This window comes from Tenrec ecaudatus, chromosome 2 (assembly GCF_050624435.1).
Source record: "Tenrec ecaudatus isolate mTenEca1 chromosome 2, mTenEca1.hap1, whole genome shotgun sequence".
Taxonomy (NCBI): Eukaryota; Metazoa; Chordata; class Mammalia; order Afrosoricida; family Tenrecidae; genus Tenrec; species Tenrec ecaudatus.
The window spans coordinates 33739360-33757630 of record NC_134531.1 but is presented as its reverse complement, the minus strand read 5'-3'; the positions used below and the strand labels follow the sequence as shown (position 1 = coordinate 33757630).

The following is an 18271-nucleotide window of genomic DNA, read 5'->3' as shown; positions in this document are numbered from 1 at the left end:
AGGGCTCCTTACAAGGAATGAAGGCAGAAATATTTTCATTCTCCACCTTGTAGAAAGAGAGAATCCTGCAGGGCCCCATTCAAAAATTAGAAGTTCTGCTTGTGGCACAACTATGTTTGAAACAGGTCTCAATTGACTCTGGGGTACAGCCCAGGCTGAGAACAACTGAGTCAAGGCGTTGAGAGGGTGCTGAGTCTGGGAAGCTGCTGAGTGTGTGAATCGTTTTCCCACCGCTTGCATTCTTTAGCTGAAGAATGAAGTGAGTTCAGTTGGAAAGCTACCCCAAGACTTAGCAAGGTCCAGGGGGACCTGAGGGTATTAGAGACTGAGTTGAAGGAAATAAAGGGATACAAAAGACGGGGAGGAAGAAATTGACAATGTTTGTGTCGGCATCACACTGCTCACTACAAGGTTGGTGGTTCAAACTCACTAGTCATCTCTTGGAGGAAAGATGACATTATCTGCTCCTGTAAAGATTTTCAGCCCCAGAAGTCCCATAACAGATTTTTGTGAACTAGAATCTCCTTGAACAATGGTTCGTTCGGGTGTTTGGTTTGGTTTGCTCTGGTTAATAACATGGCAGTTTTTGTGCATAGGCTATCACAATCATTCCACCACCCATCTGTCAATTTGTCATATTGTTGTTTGAGGTCGCTGCGGTACTACAAGCTATCACCAGCAGGGTCACCCATGGTGGCTAGGTTTCAGCAGAGCTTCCGAACTAAGACAGACTAGAGTCTATACAGAGGTCTGGAAGTGTCCTCCTGAAAATGAGCTAAGGAAAACCCTGCGGGTGCAGGCAGAATGCGGTCTGATGCGGTGTTGGTGTTTGGTGCTATGGAGTCAGTCCAGACTCACTGAGTCGTTTCAGATCCTGAGCACCACAAAACAAAACACTGCCTGGCACGGCACCACCCCCACCAGTGTCCTGCCCCATCCTCAGTTAGGATGGAAGCCACTGTCTACATCTGTGTATCTCCTGGAGACTCTTCCCCCCTTTGGCTGGCCCTCCTTTGTCTGACACAATGACAGAAAACGAGTTGCACAGGTTGTAAGGCACAGTGACCACCACGATTGATTCAAGAATACCGAAGGCAACACGTTCTTCTGATGGACACAGGGCTGCCAGGAGTAGGAGCTGACATTACAGCAACTGAAAATAGCAACACTGTTCTATTTCCATTGAACAAATTTAAGGCATCAGTTACTTCTGATTTGCCCAGGGGTGAGTGCTGCTTTCTGCTCCCGTCAGGATGTAGAGCCTTAGAAACTATGGAGGGGACTGAGTCAGAATTGAACTAATGGCCATGGGTTTGGGGTAAGTAGATCTCGTGTAGACGCTCAAAGACCCCAAGCCATGTGTTCTTTCCTTCACTGCAGCAGGCCAGGGAGCGAGATCCGGGAACCATGCGGGGAGAATGGAGTCCAGGGCTCAGCTAGAGAACCTGATCAGAAAAAAAGAAGAGGTAGAAGACAAAGATGAAGACAAGGAAGAAGAAGAAGAAACCACTCCTCTGAGACAGAGACAATTTGGAAGAGAACCCAAGTGCAGAGAAGGAGGCAATGACAAAAGGAAATGTGAGGCAGAGAGGAACGTGGCTGAGGTTCACAGCAGATTCCTTCATCAACTCAGTAGAACTGAGTAGAAGGAGCGCCCGTGATTTGGGGACAATGACTTTGTGCTCAACACCAGAGCAGCCAGCCAGCTTCCCCTTCTCCTTTGATAGCACTTTGTGGACTAGTTACTCAAAACTCAGGGCACCCATGGGTACGGATTGTAAACCATGGCTACAGATGACGCAAGATGACTGCAGTCCAGATTTACTGAGACTGAATTGTGTGTGTGTGTGCATGTGTGCGTGTGTGTGTGTGTGTGTGTTCTCACCAGTGCTAAACTAGTCTATTCAAACAACTAAAGCAGGACTGAGCGATCATCCAATAAGAGGTGCCTTGTGGCCCAGTGGTACCTCCATGGCCATCTGCGAACAGAGGTAAATAGACCACTCTCATCATAGACAGCTTGTCCTTGCTGTGCATTTTAACTGAACGATGCACAACTCTCAGTTTAGAACAGATGGAGTCTATGGCTTAGTAGCTTAAGGACATGTTAGTTATTGAATATCATGAATTAGGCTATGATACCTGGGCAGGTACCTCTGGCTTTCGGATTCAAAAAGATCACCAAAGCTTCATGGGAGACTCAATGGCTTCTGGAGGCTTGGTAAGTGGCCCCTTCTGGGGATCATTTTCCAGTTATTCCAGATCGGCAGTCAAATCAAAGTAGAAACGCCTAGTGTTGCAATACCTTTGCTTGCAGTACCTCCTTGGTACCCTCGGTGTTAGCTAACACCAAACCAATCCTACACCAACGGCCGTCAAGCCAACTCTGACTCTCCGCGACCCTGTAAGCACAGGGTAGAACTCGACCCACCCTGCCCCCCTAGGGTTTCTGAGGCTGGCCGGCATCTTTATGGGAGGAGACAGCCTCATCTTGCCCCAGCAGAGGCTGCTGGAGCAGAATGGCTGACCCACTAGGACACCCAGGCTCAGGGGGTTATGCAATAACCAAATGCCATATCAACCCATGTCATCAAACAAACACTAACAACTTACTAACACAGGGGCGACCATTTTAGTCAGGCAACTGCGACTATTTGTTCAGTGCTTTTTTTTTTCTTCTGTTCTCTCTCTCTCTCTCTCTCCCCCTCCCTCTTCCCCCCCCCCCAAAATACAGTGCCTATGTGTGATTTTGTTATTACTAGAAGGTGGGGGAGCCAGAACTAGATACACCCCAGTCTAAAAGGATAAGCACTTTATTTGCAAAAAACAATGACAAGAGTCTGAATAATCTAAAACTCACTGTCTTGGAGTGGCTTCTGGCTCAGGGGACCCATAGGACTGAGCAGAACTGCCCCCGTGGGGTTCCCTGGCTGCAAATCTTTTGTGGACCAGAAAGCCAATTTGTTGGGCACCCCGAAGGTGGTTGTTGTATCCTCTCGTGGCAGATAATAAACACAGGCCCCTGGAAGCTTGGGCTTTGTCTTTCAAAGAAGCAAGTGGAAGCTCTTGGGGTCCACTATTTATTTGGGGTCCACTATTTATTTGGGGTCCACTATTTATTTTGCTGTCAGCCTCACTGCCTGACTCCTCTGTCTGGAAGGTGAGCTTCAGCCCCTGGCATACTATCCAGCTGCTGTCGCCCTGCTGTCCCCGGAAACCAGATGAAATTTGACACCCACCGCCACACTTCCACATCTCCACTGCTGGGGGTGGGGGCCATCATCTGTGAGGTCCTTCCATTGCTCCCGACGGACGTGTTTTCATATGATCCTTTCGTCTTGTCTCTTTTCTGTTAGGAACCCAATGCCCCTGATTTACAAAAGCCAAGCCAAGCCAAGCGGATCCGAGGAGGAGAAATCAGTTCTCTCTTCTCCACTCCGCTCCTGCCTTCTCTCTGCCACCACCATCACCTCGTAGAACCGGCAGGCTCCGGACACTGTGCACGCTGAAGAAAATCACTGTTTTGCCTCCAGCAAGGAACAAATGTCGCAACCCGGACTCCTCCTCCAGTGAAGAAAGCGTGAACAAGTGCACGGAGTTGGGCTGGGGACAGCGGCGGGCGCCCAGGCCGAAATCCCTGCGACACCATCTTCTGGGCTGGGCTTCCCCCTCACCCCCACCCCTTCCCACCCCCCGCTCCGTTTTACGCGCTCCGCGCCCTCCTTCTGGATTTTACTAGCCTTTCCCGAAGCAGCTTTACACACCATGGAGCTCCACGTTCTTTGGCAGGAAGTGTGCCGGGACTGAGACCGCAGCAGACTTTGCTCCCGCGGCAAAAGTGAGTACGCACTGCAGGCTCAGCCTGCGGCCGCCGCCTGCACACCCGGCCCGGCGCGGCGGCCCCCCTGGTGGCGCGGCGGGCGCTGTGTCCGCCGCGCTGCGGCTGCGGGTTCGAGACCCGCGTGCGGGAAGGCGCGCCAGCGGCGAGCAGCCGGCGCGGGCTGCTTAAGGAAACCCCAGAACCCGGGCAAAACCCAGCTGCCGAGCCGTGAAGGGGAAACTCGGGCTCGACCGCAGTCACGGTTCAGGTCCCTTCTCGGAGGAAGTAAAAATACCCGAAGGTGGCTTGTCACCCACCCCTCGGCCCCCTGCGCGTCCCGATTTACAACTGCAAGACACCGGCAGACCTGGGGCTTTTTAAAAAGGCGTTTCCAGACGCGCTCTCGAGAATGAGTTTTGCTGTGATTGCGGGATTCTCGGCATGTAAATTCTTTACGTCGAAATGAAAAGAAACACACGCACGGGCGGGAGGGAAAAGGGGATCCCACAGGTGGTGTGGTGCCCGCGGACTTGAGGAGCCCCCTCCCCATCATTACAACCACCACCCCCTTTCCTCCCTGGGGTGGCTATGGCGGAGAAAGTTCAATGTTATCCGTGTGGGACCCAACGGCGTGCTCCCTCCTACCCACCGCCCCCAAGGCGACCTGTGTGTAGGCAGGTGAACCGCCCCAGGCGCTAACCTGGAGCCCGAGGGGAAGGGAATTGACAGGAGCCAGGTTTCCCAGCCAAGGAGGCGGTTGGAAGACCTTGCCAGAGAACGGGAAGCGGGAGAAGCCAGGCTAACTCAGGTAACTGGAGAGGCAGAACGCCTGGAAGGTGAGAACCCAGGCTGGAGTTGAGAGCAGAAAAATATCCTTTTAGTGACCTCTACCTGTATTCTGGAGAAATGGCTCAGGTGTCCTGATTGCGAGCGATTTAGCGTTCTCCAAGACTGGACTAGAAGACAGTGGAGAAAATATTGTTTCCGGAGTGCACGTGGGGGGCCGAGGGGGAGAGGAAGGGACCTAGGTCTGAAAGGATTCAGTTGTCTTCACCCATCTAGTAGTTTGGCGGAGAGGTCCCAAGGGAGTCTCCTGCTTCTTGGCCAACCGGAGTGCTGCTAATCCCAACTCTCTCGGCCCCTGACTGTGTGACCTGGGACAAGACACCTCACCTCTCTGGGACTCCGTTTTTGGGGGGTGAAACTTAGATAAATTAATTATTATGTAGGTGTGTATATTATTCTAATATACATAAGGCATATTCAGTGTGGAGGCGTGAGTAGTACCAGGAAGAAGCAGATGAAAATTGTCCTCTTAGTGATTCTTGAAAACTGGCTCTTTTTGAAAATTAGCTATGCTGTAGTTGGGGTTGTGTGCAAGGTGCATGATATTTTGCATATAGTCCTGAGAGTACGTGGACACTCTCTGAGGTCCCCACATGAATCCCGAGTGAACTTCTCTTGCCGGAAGGAAGTCTTCCCTCTGAGGGTGTGCATCAAGACCACCTAGCCAAACCTGACTGGCAGCTGGACTGGGTCTGAGTGTAACCAGAAGGGTTCCCTTGGATTACAGTTGGCCAAGTCACTGAAGGGGAGGAGGGAAAAAGTCCACCTTTCATAGGTTCCCTCCCAGGAGGGAACTGGACACTGTCCCCGTGGTTTCACCAACCTTGGGCTCCTCAGCACCCCTCCTCCCCTCCTCACACTCTTCCAGTGACTTCTCAAAGCTGATGGCCCTCATTCCCAGAATTTTCCGTGTCTGAGATGATTCAAATTGCATGGGAGAGTCACCTGGGAAGGGTGCTGTCAGCTTCTAGATTTTTCCTGCTCACCTCTGTAAGAGTGTTCCTCAGGTCACCTAGCTGGAAGTCAGACAGCAGAGCGAAAGTTCTAAATGAAAGCAACCTAAGTGTCCATCAATCCATGAATCAATAAGAAAAATGCAGTATGCCCCTACAAAGGATTGTCACTCAGCTATAAAGAGATGCATGCCACAGCACAGAAGAACTTTGACAACATTATGCAGAGTGAAATTAGGCACAAAAGGACAAATACTCTGTGCTCTCCCCTCATGTGAATATTTATAGAGACAGATAAAATCTCATTGATGATTACAAGGGGCAAGATGGGGGAGATATGGGGAAATCATTGCTTGGGGAGGGGGAGGTCCTACGTTTCTGATGACAGTGGTGGAATACTTTGGAAACAAATGCTTGTTAATGGTTGCAAAACATGGTGAATGTGATTGATGTCACTGAAGGTTCATGTAAAGATTGTTGAATCAGTAAATGTTTGTTACTAAATCTATTTACCAGAGTTGAAAAAAAAATAGTAGCGATGTAGCAACTGGAAACACAGGGAATCCAGGACAGATGACACCTTCAGGACCAGTGGCGATGCCTGGAGGGTGGAGGAAATGTGGGGTAGAAAGGGGGAATTGATTACAAGAATCTACGTATTCTTGTAATTCTCCCTGGGGGATGGACAACAGAGAAGAGGGAGAGGGAGACACCGGCCAGTGTAACATGACAAAATAATAATAATCTATGGATTATGGAGGGTTCATAAGGTAGGGGGGAGTGGGGAGGGAGGAGGAAAATAAGCAGCCAATATTAAGGGCTCAAGTAGAAGGCAAATGTTTTGAGAATGATGATGGCAACAAATGTACATATGTGCCCGACACATGGATGTATGTATGGATAGTGATAAGAATTGTAGGAGCCCCCAATAAAATGATTTCAAACACAACGAAAGATAGCATTTGGTGTTAAGTGAGTGAGTGACACAAGCAATTAGGGTTTCGGGGCTGCAGGGCAACATGCCCCAAGCCGAAAGGTTCATGGAGAAAGAAAAGGGTAGAGATAGGCCTTGCTGATGAAAGAGTTTCACACACACACACACACACACACACACACACACCAAAAGGGGGGGGGGTGAACAATAGCATTCTAAGGAAAAGCCCACCAGGGCCACTGTGCCTAGGGTGACAGTGATGTGGGAGAGATCAGGCTGACTGCTGCAGTGGTTTGGGACCTTGGTTTTACAGTAGCATCACCTGATGCCCGGGCCTCAGTCCCAGTGTGTTTATTTCATCCGTGAAACCTTGGGGGTGTGGGGTCTCAGAGTTTGGTGGGTCGTTGCTGTTGTTAATTCTCCAGCCTATTCTGATGTGAAGCCCAGGTCGAGAATCATGAGTGAAAAGCCTCCGGGTGGAGATGAAAATGAAAGGGGTCACATCTTTTTAAGGAGATTAGATGGACACCAGGAGTGGCATCCTTGCCCTGTGGAAACGTTATGTACACTCACAATTTGAGAGACTCTCTTTCCTTCTCGGGTAGCATGTTGCTTAGCAGGATTTTATCTAATTAAATGGGGGTGACTAAAGGCCCTTTGGAGCCAGCTTTCCACGCCCACATTCTAAGTGCTTTGGCCCTCAGTCAGGCCCAGCTATGTGTGGTATCTCGCAGCTACTTGTACCCACAAGGCTTGGTGCAGTCTTTACAAAGGGCTCTATGAACATGCTCATCAGTACCTCTTCACAACAATCTGTAACCTTCTCTCACCTTTCCAGCCTTACAAATGGGAAGAGACGGAGTTTCATTATTTGCCTTGAGCCAGTAGGCAAGCTGGTGACAGGTGAAATGAGAAATCTCAGTCACTGGGTCTCTATTTTGACTACAAAAATTAGTCTGCCTAATCTCCTCTGGGTGCGAACATACTCTGCCCGGCAATGTTATTTCTTACATGCATGAATTAGTGTGACAGAGCAGTAGGTGAAAGATCACTGTTCTACCGTAAGCTGCCAACACTGAGGTTACCAGTGTTTGCCAGTCCCTGAGCCCCGTCCCTACCTCCTTGGCATGCCCACTCAAGTGGAAGCTTGGCCTTGTATTATTTAATCGCATCTGCATTTCCCACTGGACCAGGGTTGTTTTCCTCCTGGTTCCTGGCTCCAGAGCTTTAGAGTCGCGATGAGTCTTTCCTCTTTGAAACTCTGGTTACACTGATAGGATGTCAACCTGTTGGTTATGCTCCTGGAAAAGGGGGCCTGAAGGCCACGGCCTTTTTTCACAGCTGTGCTTGTAAAGATAAGAATTCCTTGTACGTGTTGAGAACTGCTGGCTTCCTTGCCAGTGGTGAGTCTGGGGTGTCCTGCTGAAAAGAGTCACCAGAGTTAGCGAGTTGGCCGTAAGGCTTCCCTGGGACAATAAGTGACATCACTGACATCTTACCACCAAATGAGGGTTTTCTTTTCTCGGTTTCCAAGGAAAATTTTGTAAATGTTTTAGAATTTTCCAAAAAAAAAAAAAAAAGAAAGAATGAAAGGAAATCAAGCCTCCAAAAGAGTCATCCTAAGTCCCGGCTGCCCATTCTGATTGCCTAGAGACCTTCGAGATTCATGAATGTCCAAGGCCCAACCCCAAACTCACTGACTCGAGATCCTGGAAAAGAGGCCTGGGCATCGGCTTCTGTCAGTTTATAGTCTCCAGGTAATTAGAATGTCCCTCTGGGGCGAAGAAAATGGTGCTTAACTAAGATTAAAATTTTAATTATTTATTCCTATATCTTCGTTTGCCTTGCTTAGGTCAAGTGACTTCAGAGAACCGTGCAAACATTGGTTGTTGTTGTTTAGCAATTTCATTCTCTGGTCTTTAGAAAGTGTGATTTCCAGGGAAATATTAAACTTGTTCTACCTCTCTAAACAGATCTCCTCCTGAGTGGTCTTGCATAACCCTGTGTGTGGACTTTGGAAAGCAGATTGCTAGAAGATTAATATCATAATTATGAGATTGAAAGATGAAGGTTACATTTTCTTGCCACCCATGTGTTAAATTCCCCAATTGTCATGTTGATCTTTCATTAACCAACATTTACTTTCCTGCCTCGGCCATTTAAAAACCAATTAACTTTGTTCTTGTCCACACGCTTATTAAAAATATAATTATAGCAATATTCTCCAGGGGCCATCATTGGCTATGCTCTACCTAGGTGGTGAACTGGCCAGGAACTAAGTAGGCTGTGTGACACACCCTTCGATCCAGAAAATCCTTCAGGTTAATGTGCAAAAAGCAACAGAGGCCATATCTGACCGTCTCTGGCTTCCGTGTTGCCATGGGACAGAGGTCAGACCTGCCTCCACCCTCCATCCTTCTTTACTTAGTCTGACGCCAACCTTTCCTCTCCTAGCACTTTACTACTATCTGAGTATGATCACCCATTTCACTGACCACACGAAACTCACAGGCTAAGCTCACAGTCTCGGGATTTATTAGGGAGGTTAACAGGTTATCACAAATCAGGTTCAGGAAATAGTAAGGATCCATTCCTGGTCCATAGCAACAAGTCTCTTCAGTCAGCAACCAAGTAGCTCTCTGGTCCTCATCTTCTCAGCCCTTGGCGTTTGCCTCTGTGGGATAGGAAGCCAGCCCACAGCTCTGGCTCACAGTCTCATGGTCTTGGTGCTGTTCTGCTGTCCTGCCTTAGGCTCTCCTTGCCTCGGCCTATGATTTTGCGCATGGCTCCTTTGCTCTATCTGGGAGTCTAAGTAACACAGCCTCTGGTGCTTCTGGTCTTGGCCTTCACCACATCGGACAGAGATCTCGAATCTAATGAACTGCAGTGCTTCTTCCTTATGGTCCTGGGGTTTCTCTCTGTGACATGTCTCTTATGCACAAAGGAATGGCTTCATTGAAGTTATAGTTTTTGTCTTTCTGCAAATCATCCAACCCCAAACCAAACCTCACTGCCATTAAGCCATGCCGACTCATAGCACCTCTATAGGACATGGTAGCATTGCTCCGGGGAATTGCCAAGGCTGTACCTGTTTACAGGAATAGAAAGCCTCATCTTACTCCTGTGGAGAGCCTGGTGGTTTTGAACTGCTGACCTTGCAGAGCAACTCTGCCACCAGGGCTCCTTTCTGCAGACCATACCTCCAAGCAAACAAAAGGTGTAACTTGGTTCACTCCTACTAAATTTGAGACTGACTCCCACCTTAATCCTGTCCAGTAGCATAGCAGAGACATCCCTCCAATGTGGGATTACAGACAGAGAGACCCAAATGTGTACTACACCACATCAGGGATTATGACAAGTCATTGTATCTTCCATTGCCTCATATGCATGTGAAAATTAGACGTTAGAAAGGAAGACCGAAGAAGCATCAGTGCATTCGAATTGTGATGCAAGACTTTGGAAAGGACCATGGACTGCCAAAAGGACAGATCGATCTGTCTTGGGGGAAAATGTGGCCAGAGTGATCCTTAGGGGCTAGGATGGCAAGACTTCATCTTACATACTTCGGACATGTTGTCAGGAGAGTACAGTCCCTGGAGAAGGACATCATGTTTGGCAGAGTGGAGGATCAGGGGAAGAGAGGAAGGCCCTCAACAAGGTGGACTGACAACATGGCTGAAGCAATGGGCTCGGGCCTGGGAGCAATCGTGGGGATGGTGCAGGAGAGAGCAGTGTTTCACTCTGCTGTGCATAAGGCCGCTACTGGGTTGGAATCAATTCCATGGCACCTAACAACAACACCTGTTATAAGGGCTTCAAACGTCAGGCTGGGCTCGCAGCCACTTCCCTGGAGTCAAATCTGAACTCAAAGTCTCCTTACAGGACGGGGCAGAAGAGCCCCTGTGAGTTTCCAAGACTGTCACTCTTGACAGGAGTAGAAGACTTCATTCTGTTACGGAGCAGCTGGTGGTTTTGAACTGCTGAGGTTGGAAAGGGGTTGACTGACCTGTTCAGGCAACAAAAAGGCAATCAATTCTGACTCACACCAATCCTATAGGAAGGGGTAGAACTGCCCCTGGGCATTTCCGAGACTCACTCTTGACAGGAGTAGAAAGCTGCATTCTTCGGCAGTAGAGTAGCTGGTGTTTTCAAACTGCTCGAGTTGGAAAGAGGTGCACCTGTTCAGGGAACCGGAAGATCCGTGCACCCATCCATGGCCATCAAGACCATTCCAGCTCATGGCGCTGTTAGATGCCATTGAGTCAGTTCCAAACCAGGTTGCTGTTAGTGCCTGCTGTGACCTTATGTCCCACAGAACAAAGTACCGCCCCGTCCAGTGCTGGTCCCACAGTTGTCATGTTTGAGGCCATGGCCGCAACCGCTGTGTCTACCCATCTCCTCGAGGGCCTGCCTCTCTTCTGCTGCCCTTCTACTTAACCAAGCTTGATGTCGGACTTGTGCTGACCCTCTGGGACAGAGGAGAACTACTCCATAGGGTTTCCAACGCCATAACTCTTTCTGGAAGCCTACGGCACACCTTGCCCCCGTAAAGCCGCTGGTGGATTAAATGGCCTGCCTGTGGGGGTTAGCAGTCAAGTGCATGAGCCACCGTCTCACTGTGGCTCCTGAGACCGGTGTGGTTGGGGGTGAAAGGAAAGGGCTAGAGAGCCAGACAGAAACCGACCCAGAAATGTCTGAGGGCCAGGGGCTGGACGTCGGAATGCTCCTTAGAAGGGAGGAGGGCGAGACTTGGTCTCGTATGCTTTAGATGTGTCCTCAGGGGAGGATCTCCTACTTGCTAGAAGAAAAGGGCAGCGAGAAGAGTAAGGCCACGGATGAGATGGACTGACTCAAGTGTAACAACGAGGAGGCTGGAGCAGGACCAGTGTTTCCTGATGTTGTCACAACCAACTCCCTGGGACATAACAACAACCGTGGAAACAACTGGGTGGTTGGAAGCATTTTAGACTTTCCTGTGTGGAGAAGAGATAAGACTGGGAGCAGGGAGACAAATGGGGAAGGGGTCTAGAAATTCAGCGAAGGGATGAGTGGCAATGGAGGTGGCTTAGGTGGTAGCAAAGGGAGGGGGAGTTGGGATCCAGATGGCATTTGGAGAGGTCAGTATGGACTTTGGTTGGGTACAAATAGTAAGAGTGGGGGCAGAACGAAGCCTCTCTGACATCGCCACTCTGGCGCTCTCCTGACATGGGCTGCTGGCTCTGGGTCCCAAAAGAAACATGACTAGTGTCCTTTGGGGGCAAAGGAGATTTTGACCTTATTTTATTTCATCAGGAAAATAAAATACCTCTATCAGGGAGAAATTTCTACTTGCTGCCTTTACTTCCTCTCGGTTTCATCAGACCATGCTGATGGGGTTTGGGGTTTTGATGGCGGTGTTTTTCCTCACTGCTGGCAATGCCACCTTCACCTGGCTGGTTTATCTGGGTTCGGAGTAGTTTGGCACTTTGACTGTGTTTCCCACGTCCTTCATGATGTCAACCGTCTGCCCAGGGCTTTGGGCCACCGGTCAGTTCTCCACATGCCTTCTCACATTGTAACTGAACAATTCGTGAACACCTATGCTCTACATGGGGTTTGTTGTTGTTGTGAGCTGCCGTCTGAGTAGCCTCTGACTCGTGACAACCCTGCGCACAATGGAACAGAATGCTGACCCTTCTGCTCCATCCCATGGGAAGTCAAGGACAGGATGTTTATATCCATAGGGTTTGCGTAGACAGAGCATCAACCTGTTCTTCCTCAACAGCTTCACCTGTCTCAGGTCATTTGATCCTCCTTCCGACTCTCTGCAGAAGAACGCTGAGGCAGTCTGTTCCCTCCCATAAGGTTGGCAGCCTTGGGAACCCCGGAGGGCTGGTCCTGCGCTGTCCTATAGACGAACAATGATTCAAAGTCCACCCCGTGGCAATGGGCTTCAGGTTTTTGGTTCTGTTGTGCTTAATTTTGGAGCTCTGGTGGGGTAGTAGTTACAGATGGGGCTGCTAACTGCAAGTTTAGCAGTTTGAAGACACCAGCCACCTGGTGTGAGAAAGACAGGGCTTTCTCCTCCTGTAAGGAGTTACAGTCTCAGAACTCACAGGGACAGCTCTACCCTGTCCCAGAGGCTATGAGTCAGCATTGAATAACGACAGTGAGTTTTGACAGTACTCTTCAGTATTCACTGTGAGTATACATTACTATTGCATTCATACTATGCTGAGTATAAATTACTATATGTATACTCTGAGTTTAATAGTACTCACTCTAGTATAAGATGAGGAAATGGTTTTATTTTAAAAATAAAGCTGTTGCGTAACTGAAGAACCTGAGGCCAAAAAGAAAAAAAAAGTGAGTCATCTACGCAAGTTCACACAGCTGATCAGTTCTGAGCTGAGGCAGGCTGCAGAGTCCTGGTTCTTAGCCATCAGGTGTGCTGCTTCACGTGGCGCTCCCTTGCGCTCTGGGCTGAGCAGAGGAGCCATATTCAGGACACTTCCCTGCAATAGCTCCAACGTACCACTAGGGGGCAAATAAATGAGACCAGTCTTCCAGGAGAGGGAAGACAGGGAAAAGAGCATTTAAAAGCTCGGAAAGGTCAGCACCTAGCCTAGAGGGACTCACTTCCAAATCTTCTGCCTTCTACTCGAAGAAATCCCCCCACTGGATTGCTGCTTCGGCAAAGCTGCCAGCACCAATAGGTTCCTGATTAAACCCCCTCCTCAATCTCCTTCTGCCTGTGATGCAGTTTCAGCGTTTACATTCACTTCCTACCTCTATCTTCACAAAGTTCTCAAGAAATCTAAAGTCTCTCAGGAACCATGCAGCAAATCCCTGGTCTCCCACTAGGTTCATCTACACTCAACTTTCAGAAACAAACACAAGGAGTCATAATTCATTGGCTAGCACATTATTTGTTTAGAAACTTCTGCAACTTCCAATCTAGGGTTGTGTTACTAGATGTGAAATATACCTGGAAAGTAAGTATAACTATAATTCTGCCTCTAGAACATTCTTCTCGATTTAACTTGGTTTTCCCTTAGTTGGTATAAAAGTAACAGACTTCAGTTCTGTTAAGGGCTGTAAGAGAGTAAGAAGGTGGGGGGAGACGTCAGACAGTGTAATATATGACAAAATAATAATAATTTATGAATGGTGAAGGGTTCATGAGGTAGGGGGAGGGGGAGGGAGGGGGGAAATGAGCAGCAGATATTAAGGGCTCAAGTAGAAGGCAAATGTTTTGAGAATGATGATGACAACAAATGTACATATGTTCTTGACATAATGGATGGATGTATGGATTGTGATAAGAATTGTACGAGCCCCAATAAAATGATTTTAAAAATAAAATAAGATTTTAAAAAGAGAGTAAGAGCCAACAGACTTATCAGAATTGAGGTTTAGCAGGTATCAGACATCAAAGAACAAAAAAATCATATCATTGTAAGTGAGGGTGAGTGCAGAGTGAAGACCCAAAGCCCATCTGTAGGCAGCTGGACACCCCCTTACTGAAGGGTCATGAGGAGATGAGTCAGTCAGGATGCAAGGTATCAATGATGAAACATACAACTTTCCTCTTGTTCTTAAATGCTTCCTCCCCCAACTATCATGATCCCAATTCTACCTTACAAATCAGGCTAGACCAGAGGATGTACACTGGTACAGATAGGGACTGGAAACACAGGGAATCCAGGATAGATGACCCCTTCAGGACCAGTGGTGAGAGTGGCTATACCTGAAGGGTAGAGGGAAGGTGGGGTAGAAAGGGGGAACCGATTACAAGGATCTACATATAACATCCTCCCTGGCAGACAGACAACAGAAAAGTGGGTGAAGGGAGACATCGAACACTATAAGATATGACAAAATAATAATTTATAAATTATCAGGGGTTCATGAGGGAATGGGGAGTGGGAAGGAGGGAGAAAAGTGAGGAGCTGATACCAAGGGCTCAAGTAGAAAGAAAACATTTTGCAAATGATGATGGCAACGAATGTGCTTTACACAATGGATATATGTATGGATTGTGATAAGAAGTATACGAGCCCCCAATAAAATGATTTTTTTTAAAAGAATTGGTTTAGATAAATTGACTAAAATTTTTGACTTCACTGATTTATTATTTCACTGTGGACATATAAGTTAGTGATTGTTATAATTTACCTTCTGTGCTCTAAGTTTATATTTGCTGTATATTTAAAATTTTTGTAAGAAAATACTTTTTCTTTTTTTTCCTTTAATAGCTGGAAGGTAGTTTCCAATAGAGATGGGTGTGAATTCACTGGAAGAGTTGTTCTCACCAAATTATCTATCCGGCTCTTTTGTTGTTGTTTTGTTGTTGATCTCTAATGAAAATATTATTTTAACATATTATGCAATACACATCAATTATTTTATCTGGTACGTTAACTTCCAAATTCAAAACTGCAAAGGCCGAAAAGAAGAGGGGAAGCTATAAATATGGTTGTATTAAACTATCACCTTTCTAAGGAAAACTGCAGAGGTACTCGTGATTAATACTAAAGCATGTTGAAAATCATTTAAATCTCCAAAGACTCTCTAAATAGCCCAGACACCTGTGAATAGCTTAATAAAATTCATCTTCAAACAAATCATGTAAATTCCTCTCTAACTGAAATGTTTTTAATGAAACATTCAGCACAGAATATACGTGAATATGCCTCAAACGTGAACACATTCCAAGCGAAAACCAAGTCAACTCAAAGGTCAAGGCCATGTGATCGCAGCTGCCTGATCTAAAGGCAACCCCATCACCTAGAGGGGTGCAACAATAAGAGTCTCGTTTTCCCCAATATTGGCATATGTTTCACATATCATACAATTCAATAGTCCATTTGCATCTAGAAGACTTGTACACTCATCACCACAATCAGTTTTAAAATGTTTTCTTCATTTTTGTACTCATTATTGTTAGCCATTCTCCCCAACCTCAATTCCCCCCAAATCTTCCATGTCCCAAACCAAAGGCACTGCCATCGAGTCAGGGCTGACTCAAAGTGAGCCCCCTGTTCATTTCGGAGACTATAACTGTCCATGGGAGTAGAAAGTCCAGTCGTTCTTCCAAGAACCTGCTGATGGTTTTGAACTGCTGACCATGCAGATCGCAGAACAATGCTTAACCTCTACACTATCAAGGATCCTTTCCCTAAAGAACCATTTATCTGGTTACTGTCTCTCTAGATTTACCTATTGTGTTAGCCTGGGGTGACTGGAGAAAAAAAATCCAGAGACACTCTGGTGTGTAACAACAAGCTTTAAAAAAAAGAGCAATTGTACGTTGAGAAAACATCCCAGCCCCATCCAGATCAAGTCCATAATTCCAACATTAGCCCATATGTCTGATACCAGTCTATAAATTCTTCTCTAGGCTCATGCAGCCATACAATGATGCTGAATGCAGGAGGATCACAGGCCAGTGGGTGGGAAGTCTTGTGGATCCAGTGGTGGTGGAAGCATCTCCGCACTGGCATGGGTCTCCACATGGCTCCTCCAGCTCCAGGGCCCTGGCTGACATTAGCATAGCTCCATTTGTCTTGTCAATAGGAATGTCTCTCAGGAAGAGCAGAGAATGCATCTGGCCTCCAGTGAGCTATTTATCTCCTTTGTACCTCCAAATGAGGTCATCAAGCTGTGACCTGATTGACAGGGCATTGTGTAACTGCCACACCTATCCCAGATTTCATATACAGAAAAGGAAGAAAGGATAAAAAAAAACTAACAAGAGTAACAAAGGAAAACAGCATGACATCTCAAATTAATAGCAGGCTCTCTGGGGTCATCACACACTCCCAGGGAGCCTCTCAGGGTCACTCTTAGCTGTATTTCTTTTCTCCTCCACTTTCATTTTCACCCTGTTCCAAGGGAAGAAATACCGTAAATAAATCATTTTTATCTCCCTTTGCCCTAACGAGATGCCTCAGATAAGCCCACCAATCCCCTTGTTGTTGTTGATGAGTATTTATTTTTGTATCATTTTTATCTCGTCCATTCAGTTGTTGATTTTCCCCTGTGGAAAGGACTTTCTTTGTAGAACTGTTTTTCCTGGGGTCTTTGTTTGTTTGAGATGAACTTGTTTGTCACTAAAGACTCCGTTCAAAACTCATTTCAATGTCACTTTTCCTCCTTTTTTTCTTCTTGAAGCCACAATAGGACTTTTCTAAGAACCTGTTAAAGAACCTGCTAAACCACGAACACAACCATAGTTCACGAAAGGAAGACTCCCAGCATTTGCATTTTTAGAGCAGCGGCTCAACCTAAAGTCCCTAATGCAGTAAACTTCTGTGAGCAGCTAGTGGGGGTGGGAATATTTTAGGTCAGGTTGAGTAGCTTATGTTGCTTCCTCCATAGAACACTGCAATTGTGAGAAGAAGGTCGCTGTCCAGATAAGTCAGCCCTCGATAGGGAGCCCTTCTTTCTGTTCTGAAACCTCAATGGCTTGGTGTCTCCAAGAGACCAGAGCTTTCCCACAGGGTGAATGCCTTCTGTGCTGCTGCAAATGGCCTGCTTCTGTCATTGAGCGAATTCTGACTCAGACCAGACCTATAGGACCGAGGAGAAGTGCATTCCCGGATTTCCAAGAGCAGTGCTATGGACTCATCTTGCTCTCTGCCGGGGCGCAGCTGACGGCTTGAAAACACCCACTTCGGGTTAGCAGCGAAGTTCTCCTTTCTGAGAATCGGGCAGATCCAGCACACCTCTCAGCTAACTTTTCAGTGGTGACGCTGGGATGGACTGATGTGCACACACTTTCTAAGGTGGCCGAAGATGAGATAACATAGTAAGTAAAACCCTTCTATAGTATTGCCGACAAGGAGGAGTTCTTGATTTAGTTGGAGACCCCCAAATCAGCAGTCAACAGGCATAAATCGAAGAGTTGGGGTAAGAATCTGACCTCAATATGAATTCATGAACCTCAGAACCCCTCAAAAACCCTTTCAGAGACCAGGCATTTTAATTCCCCTACCTTCTTGCAATTCACCAATTACGCAACAGATTACTCTTCTAAATGGCGGTTCTTATAAGGCTTTACCTTCTTTGGGTACAAGAGCACACGTCTTGCTACTAAATTCTTTTTTGCTGTGCCCCTGGAAAGCTACATCACCCATGGCATTTTTGCTAATCATTTCTTGATCATGAGCTTCCTTGTTTATAAAACTCTTGGTGCCGATTCCAGGAATATTGCGAGGCTGAAGTGAGCTAATGGCTGAGGACGTGTTCGTTGGTTGTCAAAGCTGACACAGCTGTTTGCCTCGTGACGCTGGGTGCAGTCAGCTGGTCAGATTCTGGAGCGGTGACAGAGAGTTTGTCCTGGCCATCATTCTTGCCAAACACTTATCTGGTTATGAGCCATTTGAATCCCAATCTGATAGGCACCGAGGAAAGCTCCGGGAGAGAAATAAAGCTAGGAGATTAGCTGCCTATATCCCCTCTACTCACCCTACATTCTCTGCCAGTAGCCAACTGCAGCTCGAGGGCCAGCTTGCTATTCTCTGAAATGAGAAGAGAACAGAGGCGCTTGTTCTTCTTCTGACAAAGCCGAAGCGAATGACCAAGCTCAGAAACATGAGAGAAAGTCGAGACATGGCCATCAATGAACTTTGAAAATCGAACGTAGCTATCTGCGAAGCACTTGCTCGCTGTACATCTCCCATCTCTAGTTCTGTGCACTTCTGATGGGGGTGGTGCTGTCTGAAATCCCTC

The 18271-nt window shown here is 47.3% G+C and overlaps 1 protein-coding gene across 1 annotated transcript in view; it reads left to right on the top strand.

The window, feature by feature from the left end:
• Positions 1–3277: 3277 nt before the first annotated feature.
• Positions 3278–18271, top strand: part of PRLR (prolactin receptor) — a 245733-nt gene continuing 230739 nt past the window's right edge. Inside the window, exon 1 of the mRNA XM_075540927.1 lies at positions 3278–3838. The gene's annotated coding sequence lies outside the window, so the exon portion shown is untranslated. The remainder of the gene's footprint in view (positions 3839–18271) is intronic.